Source organism: Neovison vison, chromosome 8, assembly GCF_020171115.1.
Source record: "Neovison vison isolate M4711 chromosome 8, ASM_NN_V1, whole genome shotgun sequence".
Classification (NCBI taxonomy): Eukaryota; Metazoa; Chordata; class Mammalia; order Carnivora; family Mustelidae; genus Neogale; species Neogale vison.
This window is the reverse complement of record NC_058098.1, coordinates 61,998,999-62,022,454: the sequence shown is the minus strand read 5'-3', so window position 1 is coordinate 62,022,454 and position 23,456 is coordinate 61,998,999. Positions and strand designations below refer to the sequence as shown.

Genomic DNA, 23,456 nt, shown 5'->3' with positions numbered 1-23,456 from the left:
CGCTCTGTGCTGAGAAAGGCATCTCTCCTTTGGCCTCCCATGTCATCCTCTTTGCTGTTCTACTATATCATTTTACTTCCTTCAACACCCCCCAATTACTTATGGAGGGTCTCCCCTAGGGTAGGACCTGCCCAGATGGTGAGCATTTGGACCCAGTTCCTGCCCTCACGGGGCTCACATTCTGGTTGAAGAGAAAGATTATAAACAGGAAGAGGAAATGGTACTGGGTATGGTGACTAAATATACAGAGGTGTTTTTCTCCTGGCTGTCTTTCCCAGCACGCTGGGAGCCAGAGCAGGTGCTGGTGACTCTAGGAGGAAGCAGTGCCTTCGCATACATGAGGTGTCAGGAGATACGGAACAAAGGAGCCGAGGAAAGGAGCATTCGGTGGACCTTTATCTATGTTCCCAATCTTTCCCGCACTGCAGGCTGTAAAAGAATCAAAGCTAATTTTTCTCGTGTTTACAGGTGGAAAGTTTTCTCTTCTCAAAGAATATCTTTGTGACCTTTTTGGAGATAATAAGAAATTTTCCCTCTTACCAGGAAACAGCAGCTGGTCCATATAGAGAGGCAGATTGCTATTAAACATCTCCTGCCTGTCATTGATTCATCATTCAGATAGATTACACACAAGACACGTAAAAAATGATGGTCGGCACCACAGGTTTTTTATTTCTATTAAATTCTATGGCATATGATCTTGAACAAACATTTGTAGTCAATATTTGATAAAAAGTCCGATTCAATCAAGTAAATAAAGCATTAGAAAAAATAATTTCATTCCTTTGCTAAACTAAATCCATTAAGACTCTAACACAAGTAGAACGGAGGACAAAGAATGTTTAAAACAAAACAAAACAGTGAGACCCATTGTGCATTTGCATTTTGAAATTAATTGCTGCCCTAATTATTTGTCAGTAGAAGCATAAATTAAGCAAATATAACTTAACGGTAAGCTTTTAGACACCCACAGGATTCTCCCCTCAAGAGTAAATTGTCAGAAGGGTTCTGTGTGACGGTTTATTTTTGCTGTCTTTCCATGATCGAGGGAAGGGAGAAGGTTGGAAATGGAGCGGTACGGAGATGAAACAGGGGCGGCAGACAAAAACGTCGACACAGGTAGGTGCTTTTAATTTTTCCCGGTAAGGTGTGAGAGGGTAATAACAAATAAGGAATGTTGGTGCCAAAGGAAACCTTTGGAAACCCTACTGAAGTTGAACTTCCATGAAAAGCAAGTGCAACTCTGTGACCCCAACACGGAACCAAAAGGTGAAAAACACCGTTAAGTGTGGCATGGTTATTCATCGTGCCTTGCATAAATAGGATTGATTGGCTTGAGTATTTGCTCCATCTGGTTTCCCTTACACCGTGTCAGTGGAGCTATAGGCATCTAGCACAGCTGGAATATTTTTTCTAGCCCACAATCAGGCATACATTGTTGGTGATCTCTCTGAAAAGCTTCCGCAACAACACAATGATGCTGAATAACAAACAGCTCCAAATCTCAATGACTGAAATTAACCACCAAAGTCTACTGCTCATGCTTCCTGGGCTGCAGGTCAGCCGTGGCTTGGCTGATGGAGGCTGGGTTCAGGTAGGTGACTGTCCTGCGGGTGGGCTCTGCAGGTGCGTAGTTGGTGGGAACAACTCCTTCACCCTGCGGCTCTGTTCCGTTCTGTTTCATCTGACTCTCATTCTGCCGGGGTCATCTGCATTACCGGGCTCGTGATCTTCTCACGGTAAAAGTGGAGGCTCTCAGGGGAGTGAGTGTAAATGTGCAATGCCTTACAGCCTAGGCTCCAAATAGTCACAATGTCATGTCTGCCCCCCTTTCATGGGCCGAAGATGTCCCATTGTCAAGCTCAACACAGGTGGGGTTAGACAGTAAATTCTCCCCATGGATGTCAGTGTGAGTGTGTTGGGGGGGGTGGGGAAGTGACTATTTGCTGAGCGATAATTTAATCTACTGTGACTACACATATGGAAAGGAAAACCTTCATTTTCCGATCTGGACCTTTACACAGGAATTATTTAAAGTTTGCCTTAAACTACCCCCCTACCCCCTCATGAGTTATGTTAATTATAAATATGTTAGATTAGCCAGAAAGATCTTCCAGGAAAATAAAAATATGGAGGATTTAGACAGATATGTGAATGAAACTCTAGCAACAATGGCCTGATGTGGCCAACGGAGTCTCACCCTGCCGTATGAAGAAGGGGTCTTTTGGATGCTGGTTTGCAGGCCTCAGTGGGCTGTGAGGCCACGCACTGAGCTGCCTGGTAGAGACCAGACAGCAAGAAATTTTGCCTCAGCAGATGTGTGCATGACTTCACTGCTCTGATTACAGCATCACCTCTCCCCTGTCACCAACTGGCAACCCACAGTAAAGGATGTTTTTCTGATCATTTTGCACTCATTAAATGCAGCTGTCACAACAGTGGATGTGAGGACGCATGCAAAACTTTCCTGCCACGTCAAAATAAAACTGAAGAGCTTTTTTTTTTAAAAAAAGAGCTGAAACCTTTGAAGCCTATTCTCAAGGAATATTGGAAATATTGCCTTTCGTCGTTGACAATTGAAAGGGTTCCCTCGCGATCCCAATTAAGCATTGGCCCAGGCTAAGGAAGCATCATGCGTCAAAATTTTGCAGCAGAAAACATTGGGCCGAGCACCGGGGTTCAGTTCCTGGGTCTGAATGATCTAGGGGTTCCATACTCATGGAAGTGGCTGACCCCTGCTAATGATTTTAACGGGGCAAAGGAGTTCCCCGATTCTTGAAAAAATGTTATAAGATTGAAATAATTGGACGTCTCCTACATACCCCATCAGAGAAGTTGCGCAAACAAGTGGATTCTGGATCCATAACACAGACCTGCTGATTAGACTCTCAGGGTGGAGGCGAGGGCCTTCCTTGGTCTTGGTTCGCTCATCAGAATCCATTTCACCGATCCACAGATTTGCAAAAAGGACGGCATCCTCAGTGATGTGTTCTTGATGGAGCATCTCTTGAGCATTCCAGTTCCTTCCCAAGTACCAGTCTTCCTCAAAAGTTGACTCTGGGTTTTGCTTTTCTGAGAAGCTTTCCATATGCCCCCTCCATTGGGGTGGTAATGGGGTCATTGGCTGTGTTCCCTCCATACCACTGCCCACCTATATTTCACAGTAGTGACCACTCTGTCCCTGTCGTGGCACCATTTGCTCATGGGTCCCCACTTGACTCGGAGTTTTTGAGAGTCAGGACTGGGGTTATGGTCATAAGTGTGGCCCTAATGGGGTCATATGGGGCTGTCTGCCACCCTAAATGGTGAAGGGCAGAAGGGAGGAAAAGAGAAGAAGGCAGTCAATGGCATCAGGCAATTTCAAGGGGTGACTGGGCACACCTTGCCTCCAAATGTTGCTGGTGAACATCAGGTAACAGAGATACAGATGGTTTTGCCTCCCCTCCTCCACCTCTGGGTGCACATTACAGGTTCCTGGGCACATGGGCAGTAATTCTTGGTTAAGTAATATGAGAAGCACTTACCCCTGGGGTGAGTGTGTCCTTCAGGGTCCAGTCAGGAAAATTTACCTCACAAGATATTTCTTATCTCTGAGTTCACTAAGTTCACTTTTGGGCAGAGCCTAAAGGGAGCAGGAGATTGTGTCCCAGCCCCACAACCATGAAGCAGAGAGAGAAGAGCTAGGAGCTTGGTGACAGGCACCAAAAGAACCAGATGGCTGAACAGTGCAAAAATCGAGTTTGCTCCCCCATCACAAGATGGGACACACTGGAGTGACCCGCTGCAGGGTCTGACCACCATGTCCACTGTCCTCGCCTTCTTGTGATAGGTGGTGATGTCACAGGCAGCTTCAGGGAACAAAATGTAAGGAGCTGAGATGCCGTCTTCTGCTTGAGGCCACACTGGTGAGAAAGTCCAAGACCAGAGAGAGATCATGAGTTCAAAGGAATCGTGGATGGGAACCTAGCATTCTCTGGTGTGTGGGTCGCCGTGCCCGTGCTGCCAGAGATCTGAAATAAGAGTTAGAGGACCAGGCAGAGGGTAAGTGGGCCTGGAGTCCGAAGAGTGTTTTGCCAGCTTAGGTGAGCCCAGGAGGGTCACGGAGCCCCTTGTCCACACCACACTCTGCCTCGTCCTGGAGAGTGAAGAACTCCTTTCCTGGTTGCTTTGTCTATCCGGGAGTATATTTTGACTAGATTTTCTTCCTAATTGGAATTTATGAGATCTACTTTATAAACACTGCTCAACAAATCAAGAGGGGGTTCACACTGCTTGTGTGTGTACCGTGTGCAAGCTAGCTCCTTCCCTTCCTTCCGCAACTCACCTTGAACGTCCGTCCCCTTCACGGAGGCCATCCTTTAAACGCCCACTTTGAAGTTGCTCTTCTCCATCACTCGTTACCTTAGGTGCTGGTTATTTTCCCTGCCTAATGCTAATTATAATTTATAATTAGTTCCTTTACCTGTTGAATTATCTGGCTCCTCCAGAAGGGCAAGGCCAGGGTCTATATCCTGACGCTAGCACGGTCCTTGGCGTGTCATAGAAATGACAGATGAGCTAAATACTAATACTAAAAAAATACGCAGAGTGCGGAGTGGAACGTTAAATAAAATCCACTGCTTTTTATCTCAGACTCTTAACATGGGGAGGAGACATAGATACCAAGGGGTACCAAAACCAGGCATTGCAAGACCATCCCTTTTTAGAGAGACACCGCGATGGATTCTGATAGAAAGCATTGCTGATGACCTTGGCCATGGTGTGGATTGAACTGCTCTTCAGCTGAGGAGAAGGGTGAGCAGAGAAGCAGAGTGGGCTTGTGGTAGTGGGTTTGTAGCAGACATAGGACAGGCATCCCCTGACTCCTGAAGAATGGACTTCTCACTCACTGTGGTTTTTGACCTTTGGTCAGTGTGTGTGTGTGTGTGTGTGTGTGGTCTCAGCCTAAATCATCAGGTAATTCTGGTGTGTCATGGAGGGTCCAGCCTGTTTGAGGGGCGAGTTGTCCTAGGTATCTTCGGTCTATCTCTCGGTCTCCCTAAAGTCAAGTGGACTGTGCTATTACTCTCCTCTTGGGTGGTCCATGGGCCTCTGTGGTCCTCAGGGAGTGGCAGTAGCTTACACCCATTCCATGGGCAGCAGACAGTATTTAATTATATTATTCATGCCTATGCCTCTTTCAACTGTGCTTTCTACATACCTTTCATTTTATTAAGAAAGTGCTCACAACTCGGTATCAATAGCACCATTTCTGAGTGTTTCCTGAAAACTCTTAATTCTGAGGGCTCTGGGGTGTGGCAAGACCAAGACTGGAGCTCAGAGGGTTAACAGTGCCTGCCTGGAAGGGGACCCTGGACCCTGCAGCTTATGGGAAGGAATTGGTCCAACCCTGAGAGTTCGGGCGGGCCACCACCTCGAGTTGGGGCGACCACCCGGAATTGAGAGGCTTGAGAATTTATATTTTCATTAATGAATGCTTCAGAAAGTGTACTGTCCCTAATTCCCTTCCTTGAAAGATGGAAACTTTAATGTGCAGTTAATTAAATGTTGTGTTGATTTGCAAGCCCTGAGCTCTTAGGGGCCTCGGGAGGTAGAGGCAAGTTTAGAAATCAAACAACGGGAGGACTGGCTTTCCCTGATCTGACCACAGAGTGAGTGGTACTGTTTGCTCCAGATGCCCAGGAGGCATTTGAGGCGCCCCTGTGGCCAGGACCTGTGTCCTGGGTCCGGTAGTGCCCGCATGGTCTGTTTACTGTGGAAAGGAGCAGACCAGGGCCCGGCTGTTTTCAGGGGTATTCTCCCACCCCCCCCCACTGCTCCAGCATTTCTTTGTACCGAGAGGAGCTGTGTCATGCTAGAATTCTTTTCACAACAAACTAAAGAACCCAGCTGTGGCGCTTGGTGCGACCGTGGAAGCTGTGGGCTTGTGCACGCGGTCCGGAATGGGGGGAGCCATTCAGCTGTGAAGGTGGGCTCCGTGTCAGACACAGTGCCAGCCCGATTGGGGTGGTGGGGGGGAGTGACACCTGCTCATGGGGTGTCTGGGGCCCGGCATCGGAGGGCACCGAGGGGTTGATGGATAGTCTGGTACTGAGGATCGGAGGCTGAGCCGGGCAAGGCCACGGAGCTCGCCTTCTTTCACTGCCGCCAAAAGATGTAGGGGAAATGTGACGGAGAAATTCAGCGGCTGGATTTTGCAAGCGGAAGTAGGGTTCTCTCCAAAGAGCTAGCACCTGTTAACAGTGACAACCTTATCATCCATTTGGCCCTGGCTAAAGGCACAACTTCCGCAATTACCGAATGACATCTTGTAGGGTTATCTGCCACCAGAGCTTGCTTTCCTCGACACCACGCCTGGCAAGAACAAAGCACCCATACCTGATTAAGAGACACACTGACGTCTCATTTTGGCATCCGAACTCCTGACTTGTCAGTCTTCTGGGCGGTCATCTTGCTTAGGGTGCCCTAGAAAGCTGGCAGAGTTTCTGGGATTGACTTTGGAAAGTGTTGGCGGTGCTACGATATTCTTATTATGAATAAAAATTTTAAACCCAAGCTGATAAACACATTTTTTTTCACACTGAATTCATCAGGAATACATTAACATTTTCTAAAAGGTAAAGACAGAAAAAAAATGAAAGAATTAAAAGGAGAACATTAGGATGTATTTGGCCATTAGGATCCCCATTTCCATCAGCTGCTGTATGAGCCAGAACCTTACCCCATGTAACTCACACTCGGGGAATTAGCCTATGGAATAATTATCACTCCCGATGAGCAGAGTAAGAGCTTGTTCCCGTGTGTGTGTGCAGAGCCATTCGTCCTAAGGAAGAAATCTGGAGTGAAAGCTCACAGCATATTTTGCATAGGTCCTGTAAAAGGATCCAGGCAAAACAGGCTTTGCAACATTAGCTATGATCATATATGGAAAAAGCAGTTACTTTCTGTGGTGACATATGGCTGAGTTGGTACGATGCCCAGGAATCTCAGTGTCCCCCCGCCCCAAGAAGGGTGAGCCCCGGCTTTATCCTCTGCCCCGTTGTCATCGGGACCAACAGCACAGGCAGCCTGTGGAGACATTGCCGGCAGAAGTGAAATCACGTACACCTGCGCCAAGACCAAAGCTGCTGTTGGGCTCTGGCAGTTGGCAGGTGGACTGTCCCCGTCTGCGGAAGTGATTTTTCCTAAATCAGAGAAATTATGAATGGAGCCCATACCCATCTGCTTCAAATTCGAGCACGGTGACACCCCACCGTCAACAACAATGATCAAAGCGCACTCCTCTATCGTAAGGGTGATCCTATCCTTCCATGATGGGAATTTCGACTCTTTCTCATACTCTTCCATAACCAGGAAACTCACTTCCAAAATTTCTAACGTGGCCAGGCAAATAAATTGAGTTTGGTTATGGAAGGGGCAGAGAAACGTGACCACGTGAGAGCAGGACAGTTGTAAATCCACTCATTCATTGATAGGACCGTGACTTGATTCAGTTAAGTGTCCCTGCACGCTGGCTCTCAGTGCTGGGGATGCGAAGAGATCTTTACCTTCAGGGTTCACAGTGCTGTGAGAAGGACAGCGATTCCCGAGGAAGCTGCCAACTGACGCATGCTTTGATTACAGGGTTGCCTTGACAAACCCCTTCCCCTTGGCTCTGGGGTGGGCCAGGAGGGATTTAAGCCTTCTAAGTGACCCCGATTGCTGGGCGCAGGTGGGGAGGACAGCGCTGGGATGGGTCCATCCAACAAAGACCACTGCTCTGCTGCTTCCTAGCTCTCGACCCCTGATGGAGACCTTCAAATCTCCGCTTCCTCACTCTCCACACAGAGAGGGCAGTGCCTCCTGTCGCCCTATGTGCTGAGGCTTCATTGCGGAGTTTTAGGGAAAGAGCTTCATGGGCCCCTGGCTGTTGTGAGCGCTCAGGAGGGTCAGCGCCCTGTAATGGGGAGTGTGGAGCCGGGCTTGGAGAGGAGCTCCCAGGGCCGGTTTGGGCCTCAATGGGTGAGTTCTCTGCAGGCGCAAGAGTCTCCTAGGTTTGGGTTTTGGGAGGAATACTTTGGTTGGAGAGGTTTCCGTACATGAGTTAGGAGACAGAGAGACAGAAGGGTGGAGGGTGCTGAGCTGTGGCCAAAAGACCAGTCTGGAGGAGGCAGAGACAAACTGGACGGGGCATTGTGAAGGTCCATCTGCAGGGGCACAGGGAAGACACACCTGGAAAGTCAAATAGGAAGGAGGAATGAAGAGAGAGACAGGGAGGGGAAAAGGGAGAGAAAAGGAGGGGAAGTGAGACACACACAGAGTTACAGAGAGATATATAGAGAGAAACGGGAAGAGAGACAGAGAGACAAGTAGAGAGGGAGGAAGAGGGGGACATGGGGAGACTTTGGTGTTAAGGCTGAGGGCCATGGCACTGACTGAGAATACAGCAGGGAGGATGCTGAGTAGAAAGGGTGTAGGGGGGCACCACCCCCTCCTCCAGAAGAGGAGCTGCCCTTTGACAGGTGCACAGGTGTGCACAAGGCACTTGGCTTACCCCCAGTCCAGAAAGTCACTGCTGAGCTGGCTCCCGTCTGCCTGTTCCAGCACTCCCAGCTCCCCACGGGCGACCTGTTCTCGGCATTCACCCAATGGCACTCGCTCTGGAGCTGTGTGCCCAGATCGGGGCGCGGCTCCCGAGGGTGTGACCGGCAGCCATCCATGGAGCAGAAGATGAACCCTGCGGGGCTGGGAGCTGAACTGAGTCAGGGGATGGAGAGCTCAGCCGCAGGTGCCCATTGGCCGTTCCGACGGTGGGTCTGTGCAGGCACAGTGGCTCCTGCAGGCTCCACGCAGCCCCCACACGGCACCTGCTTCTTCCCTCCGTGCCCAGGGTTGCAGGTGCTGCCAGACTCACGCCTCATGCTCGCACATGTTCCTCAACACCCGAAGAGCGCCTCCTGTGGGGGACTCTGTCTCCGGCACCAGCCACCGGGATGCCCCAAACGGATGGGGTGTGTCTGTCAGGAGTGGGGCCTGGTGTTCCCCTCCTCCTCCAACTGTGGCCTGAGGGGTTTGATCTCTTGCTAGAGAAATTCCAGGCAGGCAGCAGGTTGTGCGTGGAGAACGAGGGGCTCGTCCTCCCACTTTGAAGCCACAGGTGCTCTGCCTTCTGGCCGCGCTTCCCTCGGCCTTGGCTTCAGAGGCCCTGGGGAGCTGTTTTCAGGGGAGTAGCTCCAGGCTCTCCCACAAAAAACATGTTCTGGGGAAAATGCAAACACTGTGGCCTCAAAGAAGAGATAAGGCTATTGCAATTTCTTCTCCAGGCCGGTGCAGACCCTTCAGGGCTAGGATCTGCTAGTTTCTGTAGTGAGTGGTATGGCTTTAGCAGATGGGTCTCTCTGTACCTTGCCATGAACATTCACAGAGCACTTTGTATGGGGATGGGGCCTGGGTGGTGCCTGTCAACTGCGTCACCTCATCTAAGCCCCACCATGAAGTCCTGTGAGGGCAGGGAGTTCAGGGGTTCCTTGAATAACACGAAATTGAACTGACATGTGGATTGTTTTGGAAATTTTTTTGAGATTTGCAGCAGTTTGAAAAAACTCGCAGACCCACCTGAGTAGCTTAGAAATACCACTCCTCCCCCCCAATTAAGGTAAAGGTATTATTGTGAGAATGCAGTATATAATACTTATAATGCACAAAATATGTGTTAATCCATTGTTTATGTGATCGGTAAGGCTTCTGTCAGAAGTGGGCTATTAGTAAAGATTTCGGGGAATCAAAGGTTATGTATGGGTTTTCTTTTTATTTTTTTAAAAGATTTTATTAATTTATTTGACAGACAGAGATCACAAGTAGTTAGAGAGGCAGGCAGAGAGAGAGGAGAAAGCAGGCTCCCTGCTGAGCAGAGAGCCCGATGCGGGGCTTGATCCCAGGACCCTGGGATCATGACTTGAGCTGAAGGCAGAGGTTTAACCCACTGAACCACACAGATGCCCCTATGCATGGGTTTTCCACAGCAGGAGGGGATGTTTGTTCCCCTAACCCCCACATGGTTCAAAGGTCAGCCGGGTTTGAGAGTCTCTGTGGTCTAGGCAGGGGCACCAGAGTTCAGAAAGGTTAAATAACTGGTTCCTGGTCACACAGCTAGTCATGGCTGGAGATTTTATTTTTGAGAAAGAGAGAAAGAGGAGGAGAGAGAGAGCAAGCATGAGTGCTCGAGAGCAAGGGTGGAGGAGAGGGGCAGAGGGGGAAGGAGAGAGAGGATCTTCAGCAGGCTCCACACCCAGTGCAGAGCCCAACATGGGGCTCCATCTCACGACCTGAGCTGAAATCAAGAGTCGGATGCTCAACCGACTGAGCCTCCCGGGCGTCCCTGGAGATGGTTTTTGAACCCCGATCTTTGGATTCCGAGAGCAGAATTCATTATATTATAGTCTATTGCCTCCTCCAGAGTTCTTCATTTTTAATGATTTTATTTTCCGCCCTTTTTGGGCACTTCAGCGAGGAATACGAGTTTGGGAGTAGCTCAAGGAAGAGGCACTGGGTGGAGGGCGAGGCTAGTGCTAAGTTCATGGACTATTTGTAAATCAAATGAGCCCTCTTCTTGCAGCCTAGTGGCACACTTCACACACCTGGAATATCTTTCCTCTAAAGCACGGACGAGCAGCATGCAGTCCTCAAGCTCTAGCAAGACAACCTTTCATCTAATAAATGCAGGTACAAACGCCTTAGTTCCGGCTGTGGAGCCCTTCAAATGCACACCCACGCCTTCCGGGATGAGCTGGCCCTCTAGTTGTGGCTGGCCCTGGGAGCCTGGGGCCCAGGATGAGCTCTAGACAGATGCCACTGTTCCCCTCCCCTGGCCTGCCATCCCAACAAGTCCTTCATGAAGAGGGCAATAGCAAAGGAGTGTTTGAAGCTTGGGCATATTTGTAGATGCTGAAAAGTATTCTATACATGTACATTTATATATGGAATTCATAAACATACATACAAGTCTTCCCCCCTGGATTCTATTTCATGCTTAAAAAAAGAGTACAAAGAGCCTCCCGTGCAGAAAGGTCACTTCAAAGAGCCACCAGCTCTTGAGGAAGTTGGTAGGCTGTGTGTGGATTCTAGAAACCAAGGCCGTCCTCTGTCCATGGGTTAGGAGGTATTGGGAGGGCTGCTCCCTCCACCCAGCGTGAAGGTGTGTCTCGTGCCTCTTGCCAATGGGAGAAGCTTCTTTTTCATCTCAGGGTCCTGGGTTTCATGGAACTGGAAGGCCCTAGTGGTGGGGACCATGATGGTCAGTAGGAAGCCACCAACCCAGAGCAGCTTTTTCCTTGGTTCCATTTCCAGGAGGGCAGCAATAGGCTTCTTCACCCTCCCCCATCCGTATCTCTCCCAGATACAATCTTAGCTCTAACATTATATCCTGAAAAATAGTGTTAGAGAACAAAACCCAGCCACCTTCTACCATGTCTGACCACTTCAGGTTAATGATCCGGGCTTGAGAGCATCAAGTGAAATTCACAGGAAAGTCACAGACGATGAGAGAGAGTCAGATCTTGTGTGTGTGTGTGGTGCTCAGTTCACTAAGAGGCAACTGGGAAGGAATCTGAAAAGTGTTCAAAAGGGAAGTTGGTGATAACGCTCGCTTGTGAGGTCCAGGTTGCCAGATTGGCCTTGTCTGGAGTTAGATTTTGAGAGGCTGTTGTACTGGAATTTGCCACGTGAGCCAGAACCCATTGAAGAACTGCTACTAAGAGAGGTGAACCACGATTTGGTCAGGTGAAACTCATTGACGGGGTTAGGGTGAACAACACTCAGGGTCTTTGGCCCTCTGCGGGACAGACACTGAGTCTATGGTTAACTGAGGGGCGGGGGAGGGGGTCACTGCTCAAATGGACGCTGTGGCCTTTTTTAGTAAGAGCATGGGAACTGGCATGACATTGAGGCGGTCCTGGGGAAGATGTGTGGGATGAGGGGACTTGGAGGATTGGCTCATTGCTTTCCTCTTAAGCTGACGCCTTAAGAGGCGCCTGATGGCAAGCCCAAGCCCGCCCACAGTGATGAGAACCTACAGAAATGGTAAAGCCCTCCAGGGAAGGATGGTGCAGCCCTCTTTGGCAACCTCTGCTAATGTCCTAACAATCCACATTGTCAGGACCTCCTTTCTTCCTATTGAACTTAAATTCTTCTCCCTCTAGTTCAAGCCGCTAGCTTCTCACTCCCTACTAGATGGGGATGAGGAACAGCTGGTTACAATCTTCTGTGCATAAATCCACAGTTCTTTGAGAAATGAACTCACACACATAAAGCTCCGAGTTCTACCTTTAGGATTGTTTTTTCCCCTCTGGAAAATATTCTCCAGATTAAATAGAAATTAATTTTCAATTTCTCAAAAATCTTATTTCCTAGCCGATAGCATTTCCATATGGATATCTTACAGGAAAGTAGTAGACCCTTAAGTTCTGGAGGTTTAGAAGTCTTGCCAATACTTGCTTTTGAAAATATGAACTAGAAGTCTTCCTATGGAAAGACTTGTCATAAATAATAAGTTCTTGGAATGAAAGTGTCCACGAACTTAAGGGTTTGTGTGATGTTGTCTCCCTGAATCTTACGGCATCAGGAACTAGGGTTTTAAATTTGGAAAAATGTATGCGCCGTAAGCGGCTTGTACTGTGGAAGAGGATAAGCTTCAGGGCTTGGCTCTGCTCTATTTTTATTTCCATTATGGGTTACTTTTGTGTGTTTTGATGAGATTCTACTGATAGAGGAACAGGACTGTCCAGGTCAACATTTGGCTTCCGGTTGGACCATGCTAGAAGCAATGGGTGCGAAGTGGGTGCGGGTGAAGAGTGGGGAGCGCCCACAGCAGTCGGCAGCAGCACCTTGGTGCCTCTTCTTGGCTGCCCTCCTTCCTTTCTGCTCCCGACACTGCCCTTTGCCAGGGCAGCCACCAGCAAAACCCAGAAACGAGAAGAAACCTGGAAGACACTTGGAGAGGTCACCAAGGTGGGTGTAAATTTCTTGGTGGGGGGAGTGGATTGTTTCTGATTTTGCTGCAAAGGCCAGAAGGTAAGAATGATAAAGAGAAGGGGAGAAGAAAGGGGGAGCACGGTGGAGGGAAGGGGGAGGAGAGAGGGGGTGGAAAGGCGCCAGGGGAAGGGGAGGGAGAGGCAGGGAAACAGCTGTCAGTTTCTGGGAAGAGAAGCCTAAAGTTACAGTGATGTCTCAAGGCGCAGCAGCCCCAGGGCTGCTAAAAACTCCGTCATTGGATTCAGCCCCTAAGCCAGCTGGCACCTCCCATGCCCTCCACCACCTTGCTCTCCTAGGCACTGGGAGTAGTAGCAGAGTCACACAGGGAAACTCCACTTACACCGTGTCCTTAACGATTTCCCCGTTCCCTCTGTCCCATCCAGACAGAACTCGTTCAGGACCTCCCCGGCCTTCCCTCCATCTGGCTCCATTCCATTTTTGGTCCCCTGTTCTCGAGCCCCAGCAGCCCTCCCCGCCTCACAGCAGCGCCCCAAACGTTCATGCTCTGGCTTCTAGCCTGCATCTGCCTCGCCAGCTGCCTCTCTTGCCAACCGACCTTGAACTGGGTGCCTCTGCCACCCAGAGATTTTGGTGACTCCCCTGGGCCACCCAAGCTTTTCCTCACAGCGTTGCACAGGTTGTGCCCTCCATCTGGAATAAGAAAAAAAGCACCACCACCGGGGAGCTCATGGGAATGCAGGCAGGGGCTAGACTGTCACCCTGTGAAGGAGGCACCAGGATCACCTCCATTGTTCCAGAGGAGTAAACCGAAGCTTCTAGAGGTTCGCATCTGGCCTCTGGGAAAACCTATTAGATAAGGAAAGAGTGAGGGGAAAAAAGAGCTAGCACACATTGAGCACCTACTGTGTACCAGGGCTATGTCAGCCCTGGATGTATGCTCCTGATGCAAGATGCTACGACTTGAATGCCAAGCTGTCCCATTTTTCCAGAATAGAGATTTTTGATCCGTGTTTAGTTAGAGGAGAGACATGCAGACTTTGTTAGTTTGTTTTTTATCTGGTGCGATAAGGTAAAGGAGTTTCTCTGTCTGTCTCTTTTCTCATTGTCAGTCCTTTTTGTTCCTTGGCTTGCAGCTGTTGTCTGTCTTTGAGGCTCACGAACGTTTGCAGGAAGAGCTCTAGAGAATTTGGGAAGAAGGGGGGTGGGAAGGAGAGAGGTGCGTGGGTTTTCAAGAAGCTGGAAGACACAGGGAAAATAAAGGTGCTCTCGAGTGTGTCGCCTGCAGCCTTGTCAGGGAACGTTTCTTTACATGGTTCTTCTTCCCCTCCCTCACTCCGAGCTGGTTCTTCATCATTTTTTAACATCTCTTTGGGGACAGGGACATGAAAGTGAACAGCAGGTCAAAGTCAGGAATTCGGGGTTCTGGGGTCGTCTGGTCTGATAGGCTCCCCTCGTCTGTGGCTGTGCCCTTCGTGGGGGCCGGTGAGGCCGGTTCATCATTCTGGTCCCATCACCCGCCCCTGGGTGACAGCATCACACCTCTATCCAACCATTTACATTTCAAACCAGCACCACCTGCTCTTGATTAATTATTCAGTAACGCTGGTCACTTGGGAGCTTTTCTGAGCTCCTATTTCACGTAAAAGGTCCACTCCTTTTTTAGCCAAATCTTCTTTCCCTGATCCTCGTGTAGTTTAGAAACGAAATGGTATGCATTCCTTTTGAGCCCTCAGCTCTCACGGATTGGCTCCTCTTCTTGGCAGCGGTACACCTGGATATTGGATTAGTGGGGGGCGGCGGGGCGGCGAGGGGAATCGCCCGTCAGGCTCCCCTTCTCTGCCTACCTCTGACCTCGGCCAATTCCCCCTCACGGAGCTCCATTTTTTAATAAGTGAATAAAAGGGTTTGGAATGCTGAGGCTCAAGGTCTGTCTGCTCTCTCTTTAATTATTGAGGGCATCTAGGAGAAGTCACAGAGGGACATGGGCTTTAGAATTCAATGGAATTTGGGGTGTCTCCGCTGGCTCTGGCACCTATTTCTGTGAGACTTTGGATAAGTTAGGTCATCCATTTGCATCTTACTTTCTTTCTGTATATTTCCACCCTACAATGGGGATAGAAATATACAGGTAGCAGGGTGGGGGTGGGGTTGAACAGGGAGGCATGAGTGACACCGGCCACAGGTAAAGAGCATAAACCATGGGAAGATGGCGTACTAAGGATTTAACCTTGACCTTCGCAAGCTATGCAAATAAAACGGTTGACACAGAAGCAACCTTCAAGAACAGTTAGGAGGTTTCTTGTGGGGTTACCTTTACCCCAGGCAAAACTCTCACCGGTACCCACGTGGGGGAGTGGGAGTGCCACGTGACCAAACCACCTCAGTTCTCAGTGTTTGAAACCTGAAGTTTGTCCTCCAGACTTTTAAATTCTGGCTCTAACACTTATTAGTTGTGTGCCATTGGAAAAATTTTATTTTCCCCGGCCTTAGTGTCATCATGTTCAGAATGGTTCTGATTCAACCAGCTCAGAGGGGATATTGTGAAAAAATTAAATGCAAAAGGTGGAAACACCTGGTAGATAGTAGGCCTGCAGCTGATGACTTTGCTTTCTTAACGTCGTGATAAATTAAGGTCTGCTCATAAATGAGTTCTGGTCAGTTCTCAAGACAGAGAAGGAAAGTCCAGATTTTTCTGTTTTGTCACCAAAAGTATTATTAGGTTTTCAAGGAAACGGAGTGCGTCCTTTATCACGTAATAAAACTGAATCTACTGGTTTTCTGGCCAGGAAAGAAAAAAAAAAAACCCATAAATACAACTGACATCAATTCTCTGTGCGTCTTGCGTCTCCTCTCCCTGGTTTACAGTTTTCAGAATCCAAACGTCCATCTGTCTCGGAGACCTTTCTAGTCTCTAGAAAAGAAAACACTGTCTAGATAGAGTCGTGCTGTTTCATGCGGCTGCCTCGGAGCCCCCTTGCATGCTTCCCTCCTGCTGACAAGTGCACGAAGCCAGGATGCTGACTTATGGCTCCCTCTGCCCCCGTGGGTTAACCCCCCTCACAGCCCGCTCTGTGTGTTAATTTCATCACAGCCTCCCCCTGGCTTTTTTGTGGTGAGAACACAACAGAGGACACGCATCTTGGTGTGCGTTGCTCATTGCCACCCATGTGGAAAGAGCAGCTAGAACATTGTGGACACCCAGGCCCTTCCTTCCACGGTGTTACACAGTCCCAAATCAATCAGAGAGCTCCTGATCTATTAAGCCCATTAATGCACAGAACACAGTATTACCTGATGGAGAGGCCTGTGCTTGAGAACATTAAAATCTTGACTTAGTTTTCCAGTCCAGGCCCCCCTTGGCGCATTAGATCTGAGCCACACACCTTGAATTTCAGTTCAAATGTCCTCTTAATCTGTAAGAGGCAGAGAGAGAGAGAGCGAGCAAGTGAGCAGGCTCCTGGGCTTTGGGCAATACTTGGCAATTAGTGCACAGAGTAGTAAAAGAGCAACAAAAATGCATTTATTTCCCATCTCTAATGAAAAAGTGATCAAACTGGGGAAGTAAGACAGATCCTATTTGGTTCTCAAGTAATTTCTGGGCTTACACAGCGGTTGGTGCGTCAGGCCCTGGATCTCTGTCCTGTGAAAGGTTGAGAGGCTGCCTGCTGGGGCCTCCCATCCTGCTGGGGAGAGACTCAAGCCCCAGCAGACAGGTCAGAGTGGAGGGTGGAGCCTGGGGAAGCCTTCCTCGGGCTTCCTCCCTCCATGTACATGTGGCAGTCCCCAGAGCCCACTCTCCAGGGTTCCCAGCTCCCCTCCGCCTACTGCCCACACTCCTCACCTGGTCTCAGGTGCAGCCCAAATGTCCTTATTCCACGGCAGGTGCTTCAGTCACAGAAGTGTGTTTGGCGACCCTCAGGACCTAATTTCTTCCATTCGAGACACCAAGAGCAGAACTGCCCCTGCCTACTTCACAGCATGTGTTAAGAAGAGGCAATGGAATCCTACCGGAGGTTACTAAGAGGCTGAAAGAGTGTAAATAAACAGGTGTTAAACAGAAATCCGTGCCGACTGAATAATAGATGGGTTGGAACTCCACGGCCAAACTCAGCAGCAGCCGGCCGTGGTTGTCCCTGGGGGCAGGGTGGTGGCCTGGCCTTGTGGAGTCCCTTCCATCAGTTGGGGAGGATACTAGTATGCGGAACGGCCAGGGTGCCGGGTGTCACCTAGCTGGAGCTGCGTCCCCCTCCCACAATCCCCTCCTGACCCAGGTTGGTTGGTAGCACGAGCCACTGCACTAACAGCAGATATCTCCAAGACGCGGTGAGGGAGGAGGCGGCGGAATGTGCAGGCTGGGCGCTGTCCACCTGCCGTCAGCAGTGACTCAGAAGGAAGACCGTTTTACACTGGGTGAGTCCGAGACAATGCTGAGTTCATGGATGGGCTGACTCTTCTGCATGGAGGGAGGCCGGAAGCCTTTTGTGAAGATGAATCACTTTTCCTATACTTTCCCGTGGCTGCCCAAGGGGTCCCCTGGGCCAGCATTGGGAAAACATGGCAAAACTCTGAAGCTTTGCTGTGGTTCCCATTGTTTTGTTTTGTTTTAAATTAAGTCCGTGACAATGGTTACGATATCCAGGCACGACAGACAATAGTCAGACTGACATCCCATCTTCATTTTGAAGAGCATTTAAGTGGGAGTGAGAGGATCACACTGTTAAAATAAGATTAATAACAGAATAAATGCTAACCTCCCCGACGTTGGGAAGAAATATAATGAATGGCCAAGGCTGGTTACATGGAAATGTCATCAGCGGCCACACAGATAGAGAAAGTTACTACCACGGAGGACAAAGTTGGGCTGTGCAGAAAATGGGGTCCAGGGGTAACTGTAGCCTCAGCAAGATAAAGCTGATTTTTTTTTTGCATGGAAGTCTGGGCATAGATGGTCAAGGCTGTGGGAGTCTTGCCATCCACGGCTTCGTGTCTCTTCTTGGGAGTGACAGTGGCTTTGACTGGCACACCTCTCTCCATCCTCCAGCTGTTGCTGCTTCTTTCTCAAGCAGAGAAAGAATGGAGAATGGAGAGCTTCCATTCTCAAGGACATCTCTCGGTCCAAGGGTGCAGAGGTAACACACCTGCATTCCTGCCGGCAAGAAAGAGGGCTGGGGAGGCTCTGGCAAAGGGCGGATGCCTGCTGTTACCTGTAGAAGGTTCCCAGAAGCTCCTACATTGCACCCTCGTCTACACCCGCCTGCCCAGGCCACAGCCACGTGGCCACACTTAGCTAGCTCTGTCCTACAATCAGTGCTTTGCCAAGACCAAGTTCTACAGAAGAAGTGGAGAACAGAGACTGGGGCACCACTGGTGGTCTCTACCCATCATGTAATTTCAGGGCTTCTGGAATATGCCTTTTGCCTTCCCTTCTGCGTAGCTGATGCCTAAGGTTTCTCAATTGTATTGAGTCTTTCCTTAAGACAGAGTGGACTTTCTTATGCTGTGATCTTCTCCAGGCCACTTGTAGGGTTCCTGGTACTCATTCTTTCCCCCAGTAACTCCCAGCCCAGCTGAGCAGGTATCATGGTAATACCATGTCTTCCCAGTGTCCGTTTTAGGAGAGGCATAGATATTATTGCGGCTGACACTTAAAATACACTAGATCTTATACTCACAGTTTAGATTTCTTTTGTTTGTTTCTTTGTTTTTTTCTCATTTATCCCCCAGCAAAGCCCCAGGAGCTGAGTGTTCTTAAGATAGATGCAGACTTAAAGCCAGAATCCTCACTAACCCTGGGGCTCACCATTACACCACATGGCCTCTCCTTTATCCCATCCGATCTCCAGGTAAGGGCAGGCCCTATGTTGATTCCAGAGAAAGAGGCACATTTCTCTGGGTCCTGGTTCCGAGTCTGAGAGGATGAGGAGTAGGGGTGAGGTGGGCAAAACCATACTAAAGATCCAAAGGAAGGTAAGGCTGTTTGGTAAGTTCCCTAAGAGGTGAACGCAGGTGTACTTTCCTGTAGGTTTCAGGAGATGTAATGTTAAGGCACTAGAAGGGACACTAAAAAAAGAGACAATCGCTTTACTCCAGCTGCATCTCCTTCCCTCTGGTAGACCTGGAGCCCTTCACCGGGCCCCCGTTTCAGCACAGTGAAGGTCATGTCCCCATGGGAGCCAGCTGTCAGCAGGACTTTTGCCCCCGGGGATATGGTCCGACTTGACTGGAATCCTTATTCTTCGCTTCTTTCTTAGCACTTATTTCCTCAAACTTCTTTTTTGCTTTAATGCCCGGATGCTACTTTTCTACGTTAGTGTTTTTCATCAAAAGTCACCCCTATCCATACTGTTTCTGAGTTTAGTAGATTTATCAGAGACTAGAAGATTCTTAGGGAGATCTCATTCTGGGGTGAGGTCTCTGGCACAACTGCCCTGCCTTTTCCCTCCCGCCTCTGGAATAACTTCAGCTTTATTTTTCAAACACATGATTCCTCTGCATTTGTGAATTTATATCCAACCACCAGTTAAGATTTCTCAGAAAAATGGATTCCTTCGACTATAAGAGATGCTAGAGAATGAAAGGGTCCTTCCCTTGTTGCTCTTGATGTTTTGGTGGCCAGACGGATACAGCCAGAATCCGTCTGTATCTTTAGGTAAGGAAGAGATAACATGATGCTCCCTGATGCTGGCAATGAAGGAGTCTTGGCTTGTCATGTGGGCTTGAAGGCAGGGCCTCGGGATCATGGTGAGTTTATTGTTCCTGAAGCAGTGGGGCTTGCTGTAGTCTTCAGAGGTGGAGATCACTAACAATTTTGAAGGTGGTTGCCATGAAGGCATCTGTATGAGTTTGGCCATTGATGGAAGCGATGGAGATGCCTAGAGCTTTCCATATCCGGTCTCCCTTCATTCCTAAGCACATGGGAAGGCTCAAGCTGCTCTGAAGCTTGTTAGACTAGATCTTCCCAATAGGCTTTGAGTGAAGAGATGTGTCATTTTTGGTCTGAGGCAGTTGAGAGTTTTCCATAGTCTTTCCCGTGAGCCATGTGTCGAAATAATAGTGGAGAAAGATAAGAGGAGCCTAGATCCCCGAGAGGGTAGGCGGACAGGAGCCCAGCTGACCTGCTTTGGACTTGGCATGCACAAGACAGAAACTTCACTCAGGGGATGGGTATTGAGAGAAACACCAACAGACAGAAGATCTCCTGCTATTTTTGACCTTTGTTACCAGAGCATGGCGTAGTTTGTCCTGAATACAGATAAAATAGAATTTAAGTAGACTGTGCTCAGCTCTCTATAAATTCTTCAGAATGTTCCTGGATGTCTAACAGATTCTAAGGTTTGGATAGTCAGGGGATGTTTTGGGATGAGAAGAAAGGAAGGATTTTCTGCATCCTTTATTATTTCTGTTTTTTTTTTTTTTTTTTCCTCTCCTTAAGTGGCCATCATCTCAAAGACACTGGGGGATAAGGTGGCAAGTACTGAACAGAAACACTAAGAACTGAAGAGAAGCACTGGATAGGATGGTTCCTGAAAGCCCCCTCAAGCCTCGGCTTCCCTAACTGATAAGCTGTTCTGGAACAATTCTGCTTGACATGGTGCCCCGGCAGGTTAGTAAAAAGGAGAATGTTGTGTTGAATCCATGTGTTGGCATCCCACCTTTCACAGCAGCTGAGAATCCAGGCTCTGTTTCCATGAGTAATCACCAAACATAGCAATTATACATATCACACGAGATGAGAAAACCCCAGGAGGATACTCTGTGTCCATTCCATCCAAGTCTGAAATCTGTTGCGGATATTGGCAAAGTGGCTCCAGCAGGGAGGTGGGAGAGGGGACGGCAACCCCAGAGGTGACTGAGGTAGCAGACAATTCGCACATTCCGCTCTTGGAAGCTCAAAGGGTGCCGAATACTATGCCTAATACGACACAAAGTGAATATTTACTTATGCAATGGTGACTCTCAGTTCAGAATGAACGTGTTCATTAAGAGTAGAGATTGTTTGAAAACGCTTTCTGCTATGCAGAAATAGCGTGTGAATCCTTGTCCATATCATCTCCAGCACAGAGAAAGGCTCCACCTACATATGGGGTGCGTGCCTCCCTGTGATGAGTCAAGTTTAATTCTCTGCCCTATATTCTCTGAAGTTCTTCCTGGAGACAGGGACACTCCAGCCACATAGTTGCAGCTGGTGACATCTGCAATCCTTCCTTCTAAGGATGAGGCCAAAGCATTGGCAAGAAGGCATGTGAGCAATTCTACTCATGTGTATTATCTGTGCAGCTTCTAGAAAAGTCCTGATAGAAGGAGGCACTGAACTAATATGGGAATCTAAGAGAATATACTTCATTAAAGAGGAAACCTCCTTCTAACTCCCAAACAGAGCTAGAGGTTCTGTCTAACGAAACACTTCCCTTCTAATCTGACTTCTGGAGTTCTACCTTGGAATATGGAAAAGTGTCTCTAGAGTTAAGTACCTCTCAGAGAGAGAAAGATTTTTCTTGACTCCTTCAACAAGGAGCTTCTGGCACTGTCCCTGTGTTCAGTGACCCTGTCTCTGCTGGCGAATTCTCAAGTTCTCCAGGTGGGTGGGCTGCCAATGTTCACTTGAGAAAGTGAAAGGCTATTGAGAAAGGAGAGACTGAGCTAGCTTTCTACTTTCTTCTTTCCAGGATGCTCTCCAGGAAGATTCCTGTGAGCCTGACTCAGAAGAGCAGCAGTCTGTCCGTGAACCTGGCGAAGAATTTGATCTCGAGAATCAATACCCTCGAGAATTTGATCTTCCTTCCGCAAGAGCTTTGATGGCCACGTTTTCCTCTTCTCTGACTTCTTACCAGCTTTTCAAATGGTGGATTTAGAAAAACTAGAGTTATTCTAGCATTGATTATGTGATCTCATATTCTTACAGTAGTTTTCCTCCAGATGAATATTGGGAAGAGTTTGGTAGCAAGCTATATGGTGAGGCAGGAGACTGGAATGAAAGTCCAAAGGTGTTGTAAACTGGGGCAGGTTGCTTCATCTCTCTGACACTTTGTTTCATCAGCTCTAGATTAGAATGTGGATTAAAATGTTTCTAACTACCAAAGTCTATAAATCCTGAAAGCTGTGCTCCAGAGGAGAAAACACACACGGGCAAATGTATATTTATTCACTCTTTCGCCATGCTTTTGTAGACTGGTTCCAGAGAGTTCTGAATTCACCTAGTAATAACATTATCTTAATTTGGTATTGAAGACATAGTTCCAATAACTTAACCCGTAAGACTTGTACACTGGCTGACTTCCATCCTTTCCCTAATATAAAGTAGGTTAATTAATCCAGGCAATTACTGTCAAGCAAAGAAGCAAGGTTGGACATTCTCTGAGAAATTTGGTGGTTGTACATCTGATATGGCTAATTTGCAAGACCTCGGATGGAACATTTTAATTAATTATTTCAGTTATTATTATATTTAGATAGTGCTGGATGGGTAGAAATCTATTAAAATGATAAAGTTTGGGTCAATTTACCAACGAAAAGGATGAACATCCTTCTGCCTTTTCTTTTTTCTCTCTAGAACCATAGTGATTAGAGAAATTATATCACGATATTGGGCAAATAAATTAGTCAATCCCAGCCCAAAAGTAGTTTATGAGCAAACCATTAGAACCCTTTCCCAGTCAAATGGAGGCCTATTGAGAAGCAGTATGTAAATAGAGCAAAGCTTATGAAATGAAATTGACAGGATAGAAAATTTTCATAGACACAACCCGCCAACAAGGACTTTTCTTACACATGTCTCCATTACCTTGATAAGATTGGGAGGTGGCCAGTGGCTCTATAAATTTAAAGCAAAAAGTGGCAATTAGGTCCTCAGGGTACATCCTTCTCCCTCCTTTATTCACTTCAGGTTCATTGTTTTGGATTTTTCAATTATATTTTTATGTTTCTGGTCCTTGGAGGAGGCTGAATATGACATTTTGACAGTGGAATCTGAAAGAGCTACAATTCTAGATTCTGTAAATACTTCTTGATCATTAAAAAATGTCTTAGTTTTAACTTTGATTACTGTCTCATTGGTCAAGCCCTTTGGATTACATATACATTTTATTGAAAGGTCAATCCCCCAGATTCACGGTAGAGAAGTCTGCTTTTCAGAGGTTCAAACTGTGGGTGGTTTAGTTCATATCCTTTACCCCAAAATGAAAATTCTGGGATTCTCATCAGCCTTCTCCCAAAGCAGACCTTTAAAGCTTCCCCAACACATGTAAAAACCAAACTTTATGGGGATCCAAGGCCAGCCAGGAAATTTTAACAAAGACTAAATTTTAGAACAGCGAATCTTCAGTTGTGCAAAGGACATTGCTAAACTTCTGGGTTGGAAGGTATCCTGATCTACCTAATTCTATTTATGAAACTGCATATGTGCTTTGAAACTCCATTTAGATCCAACTCTTTCAGCTAGAGATGGAAACCATATGTGTGTCTAAGGCCCATATGTTAGGGCTTGGAGA

At 48.0% G+C, this 23,456-nt stretch overlaps 1 long non-coding RNA gene across 1 annotated transcript in view; it reads left to right on the top strand.

Moving 5' to 3' along the window:
• LOC122916403 overlaps window positions 1–23,001 on the top strand; it is a 110,477-nt gene extending 87,476 nt beyond the window's left edge. Inside the window, exons 6-8 of the long non-coding RNA XR_006386187.1 lie at window positions 1,049–1,119; window positions 20,402–20,572; window positions 21,636–23,001. This is a non-coding gene — a long non-coding RNA (uncharacterized LOC122916403). The remainder of the gene's footprint in view (window positions 1–1,048; window positions 1,120–20,401; window positions 20,573–21,635) is intronic.
• Window positions 23,002–23,456: the final 455 nt, after the last annotated feature.